Genomic DNA, 20793 nt, shown 5'->3' with positions numbered 1-20793 from the left:
TTTTTTTACACGTAAAGATTGGCCATTTGTATGGGCATTTAAACAAAATAGGAACTATAACAACTTTTGATCACAATCAATGAAATTTTTAACAAGTTGGATAGTGTTTAAGACGTGAATATGGGCTTGTTTAGAAATTTGAACATATTTGGAGAGCTTTTGAAAATTGTGACTTATTAAAGTAATTTCAAGCTAACCAAGATCATAGGATTGTATTCGAGCTTTGTCCATTTTGTGGGATGTAAGATCCAAGATTGTAGTTGGCTCTTTGGATGGATGAGATGAAAGGGGCAATTGATTTTGCTATTGATATAGGAACATCTAGGTCCATAGGCAATCTTGCATTGCCCAAAAATATTTTATTTTATCACTGAGTTTTTTGTGTTTTGTGGTGGTTTCAAACATCTCTCAGCTAAGGAAAGTCACTCATTTAGTCAGATTTACAAAGAAAATCCATTTTTTTGTCGAATTGTCGGTTGTGAGGCACTGGAGATGATTTTGGGAAATCAACAGTGGGAAAAATCTGTAAGAGCTGGGCTAAAATTATTTTAGGAGTAATTTCTTGCTTGTAGTTTTTCAAATGTGGCTTAGGGATCATGATCATATTTTTCAATAGAAATTGGGAAAGTTTGGGGCAACATCCTTTGGTGCAACTTCCTGTGTATTGTCCAATACCATCATTTGCATATTGTCCAATTTCTCATACTTATCAACTGATGAGCTAAAGGGGCTCTATAATGAATGGTTCATAAGGCACAAACACTCGTTGAAGGTTTTGCAAATGGGGTTGCATGCTAAGTGGGTTTGACCTTGGAGAAAACTCTGTGTTTAAGTGAGCTTGAGCTGGAGTAGTACTGGGATGGGTGATACTTGTGTGAAAGTCTTGGTGCTTCACCTTTGTGAGCATCATCTAGATGTATTGGGTGCTAAGTGTTCCATACTTTCTCATGAGAGATGGGTTCTTGTGAATCAACACTTGTGCAATAGGAGTCAATTTGTTTGACTCAAAAACTACACATCTGATTCCTGATAGCAATATTACAAGTCTTTATAAGATGAGCTTCCAACAATACTAATGGAGGAAGTCACTTGTCAGCCTTCTCGATTCAAAGTTTTGTGTCAAAATTACCCTTCGTGCATAAATTCATTCATTTGGCAGTTCGAGAAAGAGAGACGGTGAAGAAATATGAGTGAATGTTTTCATATACAACAAAACGATGAATTGAAACATTTTCTAACGATTCAAATATTGGTTAAAGATTGTCAGAATTCCTTTCATATTAAATAGAATGCAAATATAACTTACATCAAGCAAGGGTTAAGGAGGAAGCCATTGAAAAAAATAGAAAATGCCTCTTACAGGCTATTACGATTGAAGATTTATCAACAGGCAAAAAGGAGTTTTAATTTCCAATTCAGAGATTGTTAAGAATATTAACTTGATCACCTACAGATCTGATAGTACAAACCGTACTTTCTCTTCTCATTATGATATATCTCTAAACTAGCATTAAATATAACTCTAGGGGCTGGTGACTTCTCATGAAGAAACAAGTATAATGCTTAACTAAACTAACAATTGGTTAGTTAGGTGTTATTAGTTATGTCTTCCTTGATCGCCAATTTAGAAGGAGTTTAATTAGTGCAAGTTTAGGAAGGGTTACATCCCTTTGAGGGACATACCCTTCAGGAAGGATATATAGGGAGGTTATCGATGCAGATTGAGGACACACAGTTACAAAAAAGTCTGCTCCTCTAAGCATCCATATCCTGCAAATTGTATCAGAGATATCCCCTCACAGTCAAAGGTATATTATTCATTATTGGATCTGCATCAAGATAAGTGTTAACTTCAACAAATATTCAAAACATTGAAGACCATTCTCAGCATTTAAAGACTGAACCAAAAGTTTGAATCAGAGATAAGAAATTTGCAGAAAAATTTACATGGTATTAGAGCTTGGTTATTGAACCTAGGCTTTGCAAAAATTTTAGTAATTAGACTTTGTATACATCAAGCAACAATCTCTTATCTTCTATGGCATACACAATCAGACCCGAGGATAGGTTTGATGGGAAGGAACATTGTGAGGCCTGGAAATTCAGAATCATGATGATTCTTTAAGAGAACAATGTAAAACAATTTGCTGATGGAGTATCCAAACAACCTCCAGTTGAATCTCACAAATCAATTTGGCGCAGAGGAAATAGAAAAGCTATTCAAATTATCTTGGATGGAGTAAAAAATATATCATACCTATGCGTACAAAACATCAAACTGCCTTTGATATGATGAATGCATTGCGAAATGCATATGAAGTAAACAATGCAACTAGGGTTCTCGTACTAAAAAGGCAACTGAATCACATTCAAATAAAGAAAGGGGAATCGATAAATTCTTACTTCCTAAGAGTTGCCGGCATTAGAGATGAACTATCAAGCATAGGAACCACCATTAGTGACATAGAATTAACACTTATGGCTATAGATGGATTGCCAGATTCGTGGGAGACATTTGCACAAGGAATAAGTGCCAGAGATAATCTTTCGGACTTTAATAGACTCAAGAACGATTGTCTTCAAGAGGAATTCAGAAAACTAAAGAAAGGAGGGAAACCAAAAGCAGAAGATAAAGAACTTCACGTTCTTAATACAAACTCATATAAGGGCAAGAAGAAGCATTTCAAAAAGAAAAAGGGAAATCAAAAGAATGGAAAACTCAAGGAAGATCTATCTAAAATAAAATGTTTCAAATGTGAAAAATTTGGACACTATAGATCTAATTGTCTTGAAAATTCCAAACAAAAAGCAAATTTTACAAATGTTATTAGAGAAGAAGACACTTATGATCTTGAGAACTGTGTTTTGTATTCCTCTCTATCAAATAAAATTTCAAATAAAGCATGGGTAATTGATAGTGGATCCTCTAGACATATAACGAGAGACAAAGAAACTCTAGATTCTTTATCGGAGAAGGTTAATGGTGAAGTTACCATTGGTGATATCTCAGCACACTCCGTTGAAGGAATTGGAAATTGTACTTCGAAACTAAAATCAGGAAATACTCTTCTTCTTAAAGGTGTACACTATGTACCAGGAATTAAAAGAAACCTTATCTCAATTACAACACTTGAAGATGATGGACACAATGTTGCATTCGTGGATGGCAAAGTATTAACTTGGGCTAAGAACTCCTCCATCGAGAAAGCAAAGTTAATTGGTCAAAGAAAAGGATATTTGTATGAATTGAATACAGAATGTAGTCGATCCATTCAAGCCCTAGTCTACGAAGCTACAAATACAAATGAAATATGGCATAGAAGATTAGGGCATCTAAATTTCAAAACTTTATCAACTATGGAAAAGATGGTTACTGGATTACCCAAATTAAATAAAGACCACCCTAGTATTTGCAAAGGGTGTGCTCTAGGTAAGAACACTAGAAGTCCCTTTCATGATAGTACTAGGAAAACAAATAATGTACTAAAAGTAATTCATTCATATTTATGTGGACCCATGTCTTTTCCTTCTCTTGGAGGATTATGGTATTATATTTTGTTTATAGATGGCTTCTCTAGGAAAACATGGATTTATTTTTTAAAAAGAAAGGAATCAGAAGAAATCCTAGAAAGGTTTAAAGAATTCAAAACATTAACTGAAAACTTTTTAGGGCATAAAATTAAAATCCTTAGAACTGATAACGGAGGAGAATATACCTCAAATTTGTTTAAAAGGTTTTGTAAAGAATCAGGGATTAAGAGGGAGTACACTGTTCCTTATAACCTAGAGCAAAACGGGGTGGCAGAAAGAAAGAATAGGATTATTATAGAAGCTGCTAGAGCTATGATTTTTGACCAAAATCTAGAATATTATCTTTGGGCAAAAGCTTTTTGTACTGCTGTATATATTCAAAACAGAAGCCCTCACTCCTATCTAAAAGACAAAACCCCTGAAGAAGTATTTACTAAAGTAAAACCCAATATAAGTCACCTTAGAATTTTTGGGTATCCTGCATATATCCATGTTCCAAAAGAAAAAAAGAACCAAGTTAGAATCCTCTGGGAGGAAAGGTATTTTTGTAGGGTATAGTGAAACATCTAAGACATAGGATTTTCATACCTGGACAGAAAAATATTGAACTTAGCAGAGATGTAATCTTCGAAGATCTTGCATTCAAAAGAGCCATAAGTTCTAATGAACCTTCTCCTTTATCTAGTTCTAAGAGAAATAGTGAATCTGAGTCCCAGAGGGAGAACTTAGAAGAAATCAAAGATGAAATTCAAAATATGAACCTTGAAGAAAATTCAAAGAAAAAGACCACTTTGGGCCATTAAAACAGTTGAAGCAGCTCAAGACTTTGCTGCACCTTCTGGAACAGTCAGAGAGAGCAAAAGACCTAAAAGATGCTCTGGTTATACAACAAACATGAGTGATTTATCCAAAACAAAGCCAACCAATCCTTTTGATGTTATCAAACATACAACTTGGAAAGAAGCTATGAAAGAAGAATACCAATCTATCATGAAAAATGATGTTTGGGAAATTGTTCCAAGACCTGAAGGAAAATCTGTTGTTTCTTCCAAGTGGATATTTAAAATAAAGCATTCTGCTAATGGTAGTATTTAGAAGTATAAAGCCAGATTTGTAGCCAGAAGAATTTCTTAGAAATAAGTGATTGATTATGAAGAAACCTTTGCTCCTATTGCGATGTACCTCCGTAAGAGCAGTCTTAGCAATTGCCGCATCAAAGGGATGGAAGGTACATCAGATGGATGTGAAAACAACATTTCTAAATGGAAAGATTTCAGAAGAAGTATATTTGGAGCAACTTGAAGGATTTGAAACTCATGATGCTAACGCTTTTGTTTGTAGGCTCAAGAAAGCTCTCTATGGGCTTAAACATGCTCCCAGGGCTTGGTATGAAAGAATTGATAAGTATCTCACTAGCTTAGGGTTCTCCAAGAATGAAGCTGATCCAAATTTATATTATAAAAGAGATAAAAATGATATGGTAATTTTGATACTGTATGTCAACGACTTACTAATAATAGGTGATGATCATCTCATAGATCAGTGCAAGAAAGATCTAACTAGAGAATTCGAAATGAAAGATTTGGGACTCCTTCATTACTTCCTAGGATTGGAAGTACGACAAAATTCTAACAGTATCATACTTAAGAAAAGTATACATCAGACATTTTGAAGAGATTTGGAATGTGGAATTGTAAACCTATGTCTTCTCCAATGGAGACTAATCTACATAAACTTAAGGAAGCAGCAACAGAATCACCTTCCATAGATTCTACTCTCTACAGACAGATGATTAGGTCCCTTATGTACTTAGTAAATACAAGACCAGATATTTGCTATGTAGTTAATGCCTTAAGTCAGTTTATGTGCGAACTAAAGAAGATTCACCTAGTTGTAGTTAAACATATTATGAGATACTTATAAGGCACTCCTAATTATGGACTCAAATATGAGAAAGTTGCTTTAGACTTACATGGATTCACTGATTTAGATTGGGGTGGAAGTGTTAAAGACAAGAAAAGTACTTCAGGATGCTGTATCAGTTTAGGATCAGCTATGATATCTTGGATATGCAGAAAGTTGTCTTCAATAGCACAGAGTTCCACAGAAGCCGAATACATTGCAGCAACTATGGCCTCTCGTGAAGCAGTCTGGCTGAGGAAGTTACTTGTGGGATTATTTGGGCAAGCTATGAATCCCACGATTATTCATTGTGATAATTAGAGTTCCATCAAGCTCTCAGTGAATCCTGTTTTTCATGACAGGTCCAAGCATATTGAAATTCCTTACCATTATGTAAGAGATATGGTAGACAGGAATTCTATAAAATTGAAATACATTTGCACTGCAGATCAAACAATAGACATACTCACCAAACCTCTGTCTAGAGAAAAAAAGAACATTTCAGGAGGAGACTTGGTATGGTTGAGTTGTAATCCATTTGTACTCTTTTGATTATTAATAAAATAATTTTTATTTTGTCAGGCTATTGATTGTTATGGGCTCTACCATGTGTATTCATTATTTAAAGAGATGATGATCTCTGAAATGATGAACACTTGTATAATTTCATAAAGTTTCTTAGCATATTCAAACCATTGGGTGGCAGTAATATTATTATTTTCAGTTTGTTTTCTCCTTGGTTGGAGTTCTTTCCAAAAACGTTTGGGGTTATTTCTGCCCAAGAAAATTAGCTCCTCTCTCTTTGTGAACATAAAATCAGTTTTTTTCTTCTTTAGGATCTGTTTGTAGGCCTTAATGTCAAGGTTAGTTTTATTTGACTCCCTTAGGTTTCTTCTAGCCCTCTTGCATTCCTTATCAAACCAAGCATTGGCTGGAAAACAATTAGTTTCAGATTTTCTATTTTTTGCTCTCTTGCATTTTGAAAGAGCCTCATGAATCATATTTGATAAATCATAACTGTTAACACCATGTTTATACATAGGGTGTCCCATACAAAGTTCCTCTAGAGTAGCTCTGAAAGTGTTACTGTTTTCTGAAGTTAACAAAATTCTGCCCTGAGAAGGGGGGTATTGAGGGCCTTGGGTTTTTGCTCCAATCTGCCTATCCTTTGCCCAATACAAATCTACGTACAGCGGTCTATGATCTGATTTGAGATCCCAAATGTGTTCTCCAATTTCAACTTCTTCAATATTTTCATACAAATTCTGCGAACAAATTACATAATCTACCACACTTGCCCCGTTGTATGTGTTGCAAGTGAAAGTACCTGACTTAGCCCATCTAGCCAAACCATTACAAATTATGAGATCAAATGTGCCACATAAAGTGATCAATTCTTCCCCAAAATGATTGCAGCCTTTAGCATCTTCGGATATTCTTTCCCATTGATGATTTTTTTCTTCTGTGAGCCAAATAGTGTTATCATTTACTTTGGAGTTGAAAATACTTGCTTGCCAATTTGCTGTCCTAGCATTGAAATCTCCAACAAGAAGAACATCCCCACGTTGCGAAAAAATAGCAACATCTTTTTTTAACGCAGCATAGGGTTCATTGTGATCTAAGCCACACTTTTTATAAGTTTTAGATATTTGTGGAGCAAAGTAACAGGCTGCAATCCTGATAAGAGTGTTATTTTCCACAATTTTGAGCCATATAAATTGTTTATTAAAATCAGTCTTTTCCAACTGAATGGCACGACCATCCCTTTCTTTTACTAGAACCATTATACCTCCATGACCTTTACCATTTCCTGCTACCTCATTCCACACTGCCATCTTCCAGTATCCTTCAAACAATGGGGTCTTACATCCCTCATGCTCATGTGTCTCTATGAGACAAATAATGTCTTTGCCTTCCGCAATAGGTCCTAACCCAGGCCCATGTCTCCATGGATAACCTCTGCAATTCCAACAAACTAAACTTAAGGACGCCTGGGTTAAGTTTGATTGCTATTTGTTTTGATGTGAAAGACTCGAAGTTGAGTTATTATCGCTAAGCGTGATTGCTGATCTTGTTGTATCGCTGCATGCTAATGTGTTTGTTGTCACACCTTTGTTGCCTTCTTGCTGCCCTTCATAGGAGTGGTGGCTAAAATGAGCAATAATTGCTTTTCCCTTGAACATCCAAGCTCTTTTGCCTTCATTTCTAGCGGTTCTGATTTTTTCCATTTCCATTCTTCTTTCTACTTGCTGTCTCATGGTTAAATCCTCCTCTATAACGAAGTGAGAACCCCTCGAGAGCTGTTTTTTGTTAAGTAGATTTTGTTTGTCGCTAATGCTGGGCATGACTACTTTGATTGGCCTATTTCTCTCAGCTTGTGGTTTGCCAACCCTCCAAGCTTGACAGATTTGTCCTTGCCACAACAACACATCTTGTAGGAAATCCCTCGTTAAGTTGAGGGTGTGTTCGCCTTCCCCATAATATTTTATCCCTTTGATAATTATATTGGATGCCCTACGCTGCCTTTCCTTGACCTCTCCGTCTTGTGTGTTCACAAGAATCTTTGCCTCTTCTCTTGCCATATCAAGGTGTTTGCTGTTTTTGTCCCAAGTTTTGGCGACTTCTGAAAAACTTCTCCTCTCCTCTTCAACCCCTGCCTTTCCCAACGAATTAGTGTGAAGAATCGGTCTCTCCTTATAATGAGATGACTCAATATTTGTTGTGACCTTGGTTGTTTCCAATGTAGCATTCAAGTTTTTCCATTCATCCTTCATGTTCTGCCATTCAAGCTTCCCTGCTAAAAGTGTTTCTTGCAGCATCGATATTTGAGCTTTTAAAATGTTGTTATTAACTGCAAGAGTTTTATTTGCTGCAATTAACACCTGCATATTACGATAACTTTCTTGTTCCTTAGCCTCTAGGAGTTCCAACCTCCTCTTGGCCCTCAATAGTTCTTGCACATAAAGACTAGGCATCAAGCGAGAGGTGTGGAGGTAGGGTTGTAAGTGACAGAATCAACAAAGTTGCTGCTACCACCCAAATGACTGTCACCATCTAAGTGTGGAGGAGGGTACATTTTGACAACATTTTTTTGTTTCTTCTCTGGTTTATGCAATCTCTGCCTGTGTTTCTGCTTTTCATGTGACCCTTTCAAGCGAGCAAGTCTACGTTTTAAAATGCCCTTGAACTGTTTAACGTTGACCCAAATATATTTCCCTGTCTTGCCGAGTGATGCCATTTTGACTTGACCTAAATGGTTAGTTTCAAAGTGCACCAGAATTTCTTGACCGTTTTTTACCAATGATATGGTTTGTTTCCCAATGCTTGCATATCCACTGTTTGTTTTCCCATTGTTTGTGTATCCACAATTTGTTTTTCCATTGATCAAAGGAAAGAAGGACAAAACAAAACTAACAAGAGCAAATATATAAAGCAAAAAAAAGTCGGAGAGTGCACCTTGAAACCCTTGGCTGAAAAGCCTACCCCTATCTTGCTGTGGGCTGGGCCCAGTCGTCGTTTTTCCCTTGGAAACGAGCTTGTCTGGTATTGTGTCTGCTGCCTGGTCCCACTGTGATGCTCCGGTGTGATGTCCTAGTCCCACTGTGCTGTTACTTGCTTAGTGCCCTGTCTTTTCTGCCTTGGAGAAGTGGAGCCCAGAGCCAACGCCAGCCTGATTGAACAGGAAAACTCTCAAATACTCTAGTTGTATCTTGCTTTTACGAACATGTTATTCCAAAGTCTTTTTAGGATTGTTGTTTTCCTGTCTACTGTAGCGACTTGCCCTCTGCTTTGCCCTTGTTGCCCTTGTCCGAATGACTCTCGATTCAGAGCGCTGTCCGTCCTGTGATCTGCGTATAAATCCCCCAACGGCATGAATCTCCCAATTATGTTATTGCTATCAATCTCCCAACGACATTTTAGAAAGAAAAATCATTTTAGATGTTGAAGATGGATTGCGGTATTTAATACATCAGAAAGATTACAGAATGGGGTGCCTACAGTTGAAAGCCTATAATAGATTATATAGTGTGAAACTTTACCCAAAAGATGATATAGTGGAAACTGCTAGCTTTTGAAAGTAGATAGAGAGATGGATGGGAAAAGTTATAAGAAGTTATTTGTGTTTGATGGTAAAGGTTTCTTTCGAGTTGTAAATTAAATTGTAAACAATCTTGGTTCCGATCTTTAAAATTATGTTGGTTATCTCTGTGCATTATTATAGAGAAGAGTTTTTGTAGAAGTTGATTTTGTGCTGATAGTCTGTGAGTATTGACAACTCTATTGGAGTTGCTATATTCATGACTTGCTTTAACTATTTAAGAACTTTGATAACTAGAGGACTTTCATTTAATGTTTGCTGAGTTAATTATATTGCTAATACCACAAAATAATAGTTTGCTTGAGATTTGGTGTCCTTGGATAAAACCTGTAAATGATGGTAAGGTATTGCATTAACTATTTAGTATAGTATAGGGTCTAGTAAGTTCAAAGAATAGGACTAGAGCTTTGTTTACTCTATGCGATATAGGATGCACTTGAGCTATGTCCACTCTATATGATGAAGGTTTAATGTTGGGTGTTTGATGAGATGGAAAGGGGAAGGGTCAAAGTTAAACAGTGATTAAACTTATTTTCAACAGCCAATGACAATTCAAATTCACTTCAATATTTCCTTGTCTGTTTGTGCAGCAGTTAAAGATGCCAAATTTTTTAAGTAAATACTAGTTTAAATTTATTCAGCTCTATGTTAATGGATTCTGTTTTGGTTGTAGAATCGTAGAGGGGGGTTTATAGATTTACGATACTAGAAAATGCACATTTCTTAAGGGCCTGTTTGGTTGCCAGATTTGGAGAGGAATTGGCATTTGTAATTCTAGAAATTTTATAATTCAGTGTTCAGGTGCCCAAAATTAGAATTGGAATTGGGAAAAAGTAGAATTTGGTAGCCCCATTTACCCCCTAAAACCGGAATTTTTATCTTCCATCTAAATAGGTGGAATTGCTATAACGCACATTCTAATTCCAATTTGCAAAAAAGGAGCATTACAATTAATTGAAATGAAAACATTTTGAGGTCTGCTTGAACTAGTGTCATAGGACTTGGCGAGTCTGGCAAGGACTCAGGGAGTCCTGAGGCGAGCCAAGCAAAATGAGGCAAACTGCCTCAGGACTTGGACTCGATATAGTCTTGGCTGACTCGTTGAGTCAGCTGATTCAACTGACTTGTCGAGTCCCTTCAACCTGATTCAGTTGAGCGGGCAGTGTTTAGAAAAGGCAAAAAAAAAAATTTAATTTTTTTTTTTGGTATTTTAAGCACGAGTAAGACCTAAAAAGATCATTCTATCACTTGCAAACACAAAGAAGAGAGAGAAAGAGTTGAGGGAAGAGTATGGGGGTTTTGGGATCCGACAATGACGATGGCAATGGAGGAGGCTAGAGCATGAGAAGACCCAACGCAGAACCTTGAGGCTGAGAGTGATGAATCTGACTTTGATGATGAGGATTATTAGGATGAGTATGAGGATGGGGATGATCATGATGAGCATGTCACTGATTTTCAACCTCAACACAGGGAGAGAGGATGGCTCTAGAGTCTTCCATAACCTATCTTAGGGGTACTCGTAGGAAGACATAGGCTACTATGAGCCTTTTTTTTGATGTATGTTTTGAACTTTTGATTCCATGGATTGCATATTCCATGGATATTGTAGACATTTGATAGTTGCACTATATTTCAGATTTCTATTGTGTTATTTAGTTTAACTTCAAGTAATTTCTTTCAAAAATTTGCATTTATACTATGTGATCTATGAAAAGTTGTATACGTGTGCAAAGTAGCTTCTATTTATCTCTGTTATTGTGTATTTGAGATAATTGGCTAAATGATACATGAAAAAAACTTGAAAGCCTTAATCTTTGAATTTCATGGATTTTTTAATTTGCCGAGTCCAGCTACCGAGACCAATTTGGGCCTAACCGAGTCCGAGCTGAGTCTGAGGCTGGTAACATTGGCCTGAACTAATCTGGCTTTCATTTGTCACACAGATTTCTCATGCGGTGTAGATCATTTCATTGCCTCTCCTGAGACCCCTTCTGCTCAGTGTGTTATATGACAGATTCTCAAATAGATTCTCTAGAATTGAGAACAACAATGAAAATGCAAATAGATTTTTTGTTATCAACTGATAGAGACAATTACATAGGAAAGTGAGAGACTGCAATGGTATAACTGCTGGCCATTTGCTGGCATTTGATGCTGAAATTACATTGGCAATGCTATTTCTCTCCAAAGTGAGTTCAATTTTCCTTCAAAATTGGTCATTTCATAATTTAGAGAGTTGTTTATTCTTTGAAAAGAATCTCATAAAACCAAGTGATGAATAACTGTAAAGAAAAAGAATTAGCCTGCACTAAGCAACAATTATCTACTCTGTGTCTGAAAAGTGGCTTGTACAGTTCCGAAGCATTAGAATCACAGAAATAAATAGGAACAAAAATATCATATTGAAACAAGTTTTACTCTTCTGCTGTCAAACAACACAAAAAGATTTGATCTTTGAAAACTTTTTGATATATGTTGCTGTAATGAAGTATTATACTATTAAGTTATATAGTTTATTGATTTATGTTCTATAGGTAGTGAGTAATCAGAATAGAATGATTTCTACACTTGATAAATATAGGTGTGGATGCCTCTGCAATTCAAAGATAGAAGGTGATTAGTTGGATGCCTCCGCAATCAGACAAAAAGTGTTTAGATGCATTTTCATTTATTCCATAACCACATCAATGTAGGAAAACTGGCCAAACCGTCCTAAATCATATTCTGAAAATGACAAATCCAGAATTCTTGGTGAACCAAACGGTCCCAAACCAAATTTGAAAATCGTAATCTGGATATCAAATTCTAGAATAACAAATCTATAATATCAAATTTGAATTCCCCAATCTAATTCCGACAACCAAATGGGCTCCTAGGAACTGCGCTGACATAGCAGGATTGCAAAGGTTTCAATGCAAGATATTTGCCAACTTTCTTGGTTGCATAGAAGTCCAGCTGTTTCAAAACAATCCCACAGAGGAGAGTTGGCCGAGAAAACAGGTGTCACGCAATTGACAAGTGTTTAATATTTGTTGCAAGTAGACACATTCTGCTTACAGGAATTTGAAACTCAAACTCTAGTAAGTTGCTCTGATTGGGGATTCCTTTTTCTCTATTGTTAAAGTTTGGGCTTATCGCTTTTGGAACTAATAAGCAAAACCATAGAGTCTAAGATCATATTAGCTAAACCAAGAAAGTTTCCCAAAGCATCTGTGGCCTACACTAAACTTTGTCTCCTGAATTTTCTAGAAAAAACTTAAAAACTAAATCATGATTAGCTCTTCAAAATAATAAAAGTTATTCTAATTTTATATCAATATAACACCGGTATTGGGGTATGTGGGGATGGCGGGATGTTGGGACGAGTTTCCAAGACAGGGGGGGGGGGAATGGGCCTCGTTTTTGGGATAGTGGCAAGGGGAGGATGGGGCAGGGAGGGGTGTTATATAGTATACATATAGAACTTGAAATGCTTGTTATGAAATGATGTTTTTGTAAAACATACCAAATTAAAATACTTGAACATAGCAAAATTGCAACATGAACTAGAACCATTGAACATTCAACATAGTAACATATTACATACCCAACAATAACATTTAAAAATCAAAATTCAAGTAGAAATCCAAGTCCCCATTCCAGTGGCAACATGGTTGCGGAATGACAGAGGTGGGGTTACTTGGGTACGCGAGTACCCGACGCGGGGACGTCTTGGGAATGGGTACACTCCAAGGTTTGCGATGGGGGTGTGAGTCCCCTTGTAACACTGTTTTATATCTACAAATAAGAAGAAAACTAAAATTTCATCATAATATGTACAGGATTATTACTAGGAAAAAAATCTTTTGGGAGCTTAGATTTCATAAGCCAGGGAATTGTTTAATTGCATAAGGCTTCTAGTGCACTGGGTTACAGGGTTTACGTACATGAAGGGACCTAATGTTAACTCTCTGGCTAGTTTTATTGCCCTAGTGTTGTATAGGGTCCTTAAATTTTTTTTCATCTTTTTGATTTGTCAGCCAAAAGGAATTTCCATTTCTGGCTTGTCCTTAAAATGATGTAAATTTTTTCTAATATGCAAATCCTTTTTGGGGGCATTTTAGCAAAAAGAGAAATATGTTGTTGTACATTTTCAAAATAGGCAGCACAAGCAATGTTTTAAGGATTTTCATTTTGAATGAAGTCTGTTTTTGTATTGGCAACATTTTATTGCTTATGTATTTAAGCTGAGATGCTATTGGTATTAGATAAACATAAATCCTTGTGAGAAATAACATAAACATTTTCTTGGGTTAGAAGTCAATTTACAGTTTTTTCAGGCTTTTGTTGTCAAAGATATGCACAGAAATAATGTTAGCAGCAATAAACAAGAGTAGAACAAAATAGATACAATAGACACAACAACTTTATCTTGGGAAAACCCTTGAGCTGTAAGGGAAAAACCCAACCACACCAGAAAAGCATCTTTTATTGATAATAAAAATGATCAAATACAATGCTTTCTATTGAATACAATACATATGAAGAATTGAGAGACTCTTTGTTTCACAATTGAAGGTCTCCTCAATATCTAAAAACATGTCTTTTCATATTTTCAAATGCATGCCCCTTCACATGAAGCATGACCCATGTCTCTTTAAATAATATTATCTCAAATAAATATCTTAAATTTTTTCTCCAATTGTAAACACAATATCTAGGTATTATCACATTTTCAACATATAGTAAAATCAAAGATAAAGATGTCTATCACAACTACAATCTTCAACATTCCCTCTTAGCAAGAGAGAGATCTTTAGTATTGCGGGCACACATAGTTGCAACCAAAGATGTCAATGATAAATTTACATCACATAAAAACATTTTATCTCAGCATAATATAAAATTTAAGTCTTGAAGTCACATGACTTCCACCATGCCTATTCATAGAGGGTGGTCCACCATACTTCCTCACAAAAGGTGGATTGAGGGCTTTCACTCCAAATTTCTCTCATAGAAGAATGCATTTCCACCATGCCTACTCGTTGAGGGTGGTCCGCCATACCTACTTGTAGAGGGTGGAACAAAGGTTTTCACCTCAGACTTATCCTAGAGAAGAATCCATTTCCACCTTGCCTACCCATAGAGGATGGATCCACCATACCTACTTGCGGAGGGTGGAACGAGGGCTTTCACTTCAGACTTCTCCCTGAGAGAAATGTATTTCCACCATGACTCATTGTAGAGGGTGGCACAAGCGATTTCACCTCGAACTTCTCTCGTAGAGAACTACTCATTAACAACATGGACTGAGATATTATCTCAATAGAGACTTCCTCTCAACAAGGACAACTTTGATCACCGCAATAAGATAGCTGATCCCAATTGTTACACATAAGCTTGCAAAGAATTATCTCCTTGTCACACAAGCTCCCTCCGAATCTGAGTAATCTCACCTTGAATATCATTTTCTATATATGATCTATCTTTTTTAATGAAGATGTGTGTCACAATTTAGTCCAAGACTACAAGAAGCCTCCTCATGCTTTGCTTTGCATATAATCCGTCATCACCTCATTGCTTCCATCCTCTTTGTATCGAGATCTACGAAAAGATATTGCTGCCTTTTAGATCTTCTGCAACTTGTAGAAGCTCTGCATTCTTAGTAACACAATCCTTGGGTATGAGTAGCAAAGACAAGATTTTTTTAAATCCTCCACAAAATTAGCCAATTGTGTGTGTGCCGCTTCATGAAATTTCTCATGTCAATAAAGTATGAGCTACCAAAAACTCTTCAGCCTTAGAAACTAACACTTACATAATCTGAAAAACTTCAACTTAAATGTAGCACCTTCTACCAAGTCTAAACCTGTCCAATCCGAAACTTTATACTTCCCTCTATGCCTGTGGCATAGACAGATAGGCGGCACAAACAATCCAATCGCCGCAAACCTCTTAAGATTTATAGAGGCTTCAGAAAATAACAATAATGGATGTCGTTCTTCTACCATTAGAATGGCAAGACTCATTGCAATTTGAACCTGACCCAGAGTTTCTTAAAATACTCAAAAATCGTTTTTAATCTCAGAAGAGAATGCTGAAGAAGAATTTGCATCCATAGGTGACCAACCAAAATAATGAAGATTAATGAGAAAAATCACACAATCATCTTCACACTTGCTGAGCACAACCTGACAATTGGTGCAATCACATAAAAAGATAAAGCGTCTGCCTTTGGACATATTACTCCCACAACAAAGATGTTCCTTACTCGCATCCTTCACCTCCGTGTGAGATTTTTGTTCGCACAACAGTGTTGTTGTGCAAATTTCAATGTGTAATATGAGAATGAATTGATCTTCGAAGGATATTTCTGGTTCTGAAGCACTTTTCTGACTGCTCAAAATTATTCATTAAGACTTTAATTTGCTGCAATGTAAGGAAGAAAGAACAACGATAGGAATTCTAGTGTTGTGAATTTTCAACCATACCTAGTGACAAACTTAAGAGGAATATGCTGTAAAGTGCCCAAGTACAACCCCTCTCATTAAGCCTTGAACAGATGGATTCTACCTTGAGCAATAGAAGGACAAGATGCGTCTAGCAAGATAAGTAGCAACAAAAATGACCCCATATGAGCCTTAGGCCCAATAATATCATCTTGTGTATTATGATAACTTTTGGTGCTCTTGCCGATTTGTGATGGTTTTATTTGCAGAGGACATGTAGATAATACTAGTAGGTGCCCAATACCTCCTCTTCAGTCATTTGGAGGATGTTTGCAAAACCCAAAATCAATAGCTTCTCCACAAAGACCCCCAATTTGAATGCATAAGCTATATCGTTGCATTCCGAAGACTTGAATAAAATAAAATAAAAATTTCCATCGCATGAGAGGCATCTTGATGCCTGAAGAATCATTCATTGATTCATGAATGATTACAATACAAGATTAACTTTTGCAGAGTATTCAAAATATGGTGAGGAAAAATGAAACAACACCATAATAAAACTGATGTCTTCAATAGCCAAAAGGAATCATCAACACATGTAGTAAATACACCTGCATGCCCACAAATGTCCCTTTGTTCAGGTGTCCTTGGGTTTACCAAAGAGATGAGTCGACTTGATTATGCAGCTCTTACCACAGCAAAATATCGACATAGATGTATTTCACAATATGTCTTCTATCACAAGGCTTGCATACGGATAGAGTTGGCACAACTATACTTAACCAAAAATGAATCATGCTGAGGTTTACAATAGAAGCAATCCTCAAATCTCTGGGTAACCCTACCAAGCAATTTGTCTTTCTAGCAAACCTAAATTGATACACATTCAAATCTTGGAATAGTCATTAACAATCAAGCTCGAGCCTAAATGAATATTCATGGGAAGGTTTTGTTGTTAGGTTTTCACACCATCGCCCTAAAATTTTTGGGGACCCCCTTTTTTGGGCAAGCCTTGGCAATTTTCGCGGATTTTCGAAATTTTTTCAATTGCCTTAGTAAATTTTTTGGAGTTGTCCAAAAGTTTTTGATTTGAAAATTTTACATTTTGGACGCCTTCGGGCCAGGGAGGAGGGATGTATTTTTTTTTTTCCCACCTGGTGTTAACTTGATTTTTCGGAAAATGTAATTTATCCTTAAGCCAAACAAATTTCAAAAATAACATTTTTTTCGATGGTTAGAATAATATTCGATAGGATAAATTTGCAAAATTTTGGACTTAGATTTTGGAAATTAGAAATAATTGTATAGACTTGAACATTTTCAAAATGAAATTTTTTAGATTTAATTGTTTTGGAAAATCTTAAATTTTTCGGTAAAAAAGGAAATTTTTGATAGCGAAATTGAAATTAGAAAATCAATTTTGGATGCCAGGAAAATGATTTATTTTGGTTAAAAATTAAAATTGCATTGCAAAATTGAAAGTGGATTAAATTGCAAAATTTCATTAAATTGGTTGAAATATTGCCTAGAAGATTTTTAAATATTAAAGGAAATTGGTAAATTGAAATTGAAAATTGATTTTAGCTTGCTAAATTCAATTTTAATGATATTTTAATTGCTAAAACGTTTTTAAATGAAAATTTTGGCATCTTCTAGGCTTTCCTTGTTTTATTTTGCAATTTTTGATCACAACCGGCAATTAAATGGGCTAATTTTCACTTTGAGCTAAGTAATTTTAGCATGGCATTTAAATCTAGGGCATTGATAAAGATTCTAATTTAATTTTGCTTTCCTCCAGGGCAAGTCGGCTAGCTTGAAAGGACATGGTAATTTTGGTATAAGAGGGGCTCCCCCATCTCTCATCTCCTCATTCCATCTTCCTCCTCATGTGTTGAGCGATTTTTCTCTAGAAGGGCAGCTTGCGGACTTGGGCGAATTTTTGCCCTAGGTCAGATTTTGGAGCAGATCTGAAATTTTTCTCTTGCTTGGACGATTTTGTGAGGTCTGATTTTCTTTCAAAGGTTGCGAATTTCTGCCCTAGATTTGGGTGATTTTATTTGGTAAAGGAGATACATGATCCAAGGGTTTGATTTTGACAAATGTGGGCGATTTCAAGGAGACAAAATTCTGATTTTTGCTAAGGCATCATTATTTGCAAGGAGGATTAAAATTTTGGAAACCTGATCTGAACTTGAAGAGGGCCTGGTTATTGGTGAAGACAAAATTAGGGTGCAATTCTACTCATTTTAGAGGTGAAGATTGGTTTAAAGGCGGATTCCACTCCTTGTTCTTGCTTGGTTTGTTTCTCTTATATTCTTCTTGCATTCATCATCCACCACTTCATCATTCCATTGATAGGTCGAAGTTTGGAGAGATAAGTGTAGATTTCATGATAGGACACTTAGCGAGGTAGAAATAAGCTAGACCACCATAGGTTGAAGTTGGGAGATATAAGTGTAGTCCATACTAAGGTAACGAAGAGGCAAAAATAAGTGGTAGTCCCGCCCCTAGGTTGAAGGTTGGAGACTGATAAGTGTAGAGATAGGACTTGGCGAGTCTGAAATAAGTTAGATTCCATTGATAGAAAGAAGGTTGGAGATCGATAAGTGTAGTCCATATCATTTAGAACGAAGGGGAAAAATAAGTGTTTAGGATGGTAGATGTTAGTGCAAGCAAGAACCCAAAGGGAACGAATACCAAAAAAGACAAGGAAGACATGATGCTTAAGACCACCTTCTTCTCAAAAGTGAGGCAAATAAGTGACACCAATATCGGTACAGTAAACATGATGCAGTTAAAGGATAGATTGAAGGAAGGGCAATCCCCCACGGCAAAAAAAATTTACAAAAGCGGAATTGTACATGTGGCGACCTTTCCTCCTACCTTGCCTTGTCCAGAATTGGTAATGGAGTGTGCATCTCGGTTTGATATTGTTACCAAGTCTATCATTTTTTATGAAGGAAAGAGAGTGTTGGGCAACATCGGCAGACAAGTGGTCAAAGAAGTATTTAATATTCCCTAGTATAAAAGCATGATAGTGGTAATGATGGATTAGGCGGCTAAGTTATTTCAAGATAATCAGGAGGCTTACTTCATTCACCTAAAGGAAAATTGGTTGCACGAAGGCAAGAAGGGAGTTACCAGATCATCAAGGCTCACCGTGTCAGATTTCAAATCAAAGTACGACGATCTCATTGTACTTCTCAGCCGGATCATGGGCTTAGCTCAAGGTATGCAACTCCAAAACTGGATATATTATTTTATTGATGAAATTGAGAATGGAAAGAGAAAGTTTGATTGGGCTAGGATTATAAGCGAGAATTTAGAGTTGCAACTTAGGACCATGCAAAATCAAAAGCAATTCTATATGGGGTCCTACCTCTTTTATTTGATTTAGAGGCGGTGAAAATTGAAAAGTGAATCTCAAGGAAGAGTGAATTTCAAGGAAGAGCAAATTTGGAGGAAGTGATTTGAAAATATTTGAGGCTACAGACCAAAGGGATAATTCAAGTGGACAAGAGGAGAATGTCAATGAGATAGAATTTTGATCAAAATTGAATGAGTTGGGGAAGGTTGCCACCAAGAAGAAACATTTGGGCACCCTTGCCTCCCTCAATGCCTTTATCGGATACACGAAAGAATATGAGAAGGATCATGAGAAAACACTGCAAGCAGCGAGCAACATGATGAATTCAGCTGAGTTCAAGATGAAACATACACTCTACCCTCCAATGAAGGAAGTCAACGACAAGCTAGCCAAGTTCATTGCTTTGGCTAAAAAGATGAAAGAAAGGGGTAGAACTATATTAGAAGATCATTTGATGTAAGCCCAAGTGGCAAATTCTCCTTCTTGGGTAGGATAGGTGTCTGATTCTGATTGGCTACCATTTCGGTGCCTTCTCACTGGTTGCCACTTCCTTTTTTTTTCATTTGTCCATTGATGAGGTGGCATCTTCTCATTGGCCGATGGGGTGGCAACCCTAATTAGGGTTTCTAGGATCCAATCTGGATTGTTGGTTTTGCCTCTTAATCTCTACCGCTGGTTGTAATTTTGGCCTCTATATAAGGCCATTTGCTCTCATTTGTAAAGGGTCGGAGAAAATTGTTGCTAAGATAATACCAAAATTGCCTCTCTTTATCGTTGTTGTGACTTGCATGGTGATTAAGAACATTTGGTGTTATTGCATGGTTTCTACTTCCAATAGTTAGAATTAGATTTCCTTTGAAATTGTTAAAGTAAATTTCATTTCAAGAAAATTAGTAAGAGTAGATGGATAGTTGCATGGTGATATTAGTGGATGTTTGATAGGGATCTATAACTAGGCCACTAGCATCCTAGCGGCTTGTTGGGAAGCCTTGCATGGTAAACTAGTCTTTTCCTTTGAATCATTGCATCTATGGAGGTGGAGCTGCTGGTTAGCTTTCATCATATTTGATCCCCGTCCATTTGCTAATCTTCCCATTTATAGTAGGAGTAGTAGAGCAGTGAGTAGTTTATTATTTGGAGCTTTAAGGAAGGAATTAAGGAGAAGCATCATTGGCAGACATCATCCCCTCATCACCACCATCAACATTATCTGGTACTCGTATATTTTACAAACCCATCATCATCACCATCATCCTTGAATGAACAACGTAAGGCCGCCTACGTGATTACCAACAAATCACATCGATAACTGAGTTGGTATCCATAGGTGTAAGGAACATTGGAGTTGTTCTCATGTCTTCATGAGTATCAATTTTTCAAGAGAGGAATTGAGTGTTTGATATCCCATATCAAGTTTTCAATTGCTATATGTTATGTAGTGGTAAAAAAATGACATCAAT

At 36.5% G+C, this 20793-nt stretch overlaps 1 protein-coding gene across 5 annotated transcripts in view; it reads left to right on the top strand.

Annotated features, from left to right (window-relative positions):
* Positions 1 to 20793, top strand: part of LOC149566691 (tRNA-specific adenosine deaminase TAD2-like) — a 44504-nt gene that overhangs the window by 20319 nt on the left and 3392 nt on the right. For 2 of the 5 annotated variants that reach the window (XR_016362289.1, XR_016362290.1), the window contains one exon: positions 11479 to 11724. The exons of the other annotated variants lie outside the window; for them this stretch is intronic. The gene's annotated coding sequence lies outside the window, so the exon portion shown is untranslated. The remainder of the gene's footprint in view (positions 1 to 11478; positions 11725 to 20793) is intronic. 5 annotated transcript variants of the gene reach the window in all.

Source organism: Cupressus sempervirens, chromosome 3 (genome assembly GCF_028749045.1).
Source record: "Cupressus sempervirens isolate cs-2001-9-10 chromosome 3, ASM2874904v1, whole genome shotgun sequence".
Lineage (NCBI taxonomy): Eukaryota > Viridiplantae > Streptophyta > Pinopsida > Cupressales > Cupressaceae > Cupressus > Cupressus sempervirens.
Note: the sequence above shows the minus strand (reverse complement) of the source record. Positions and strands in the feature narration are given on the sequence as shown.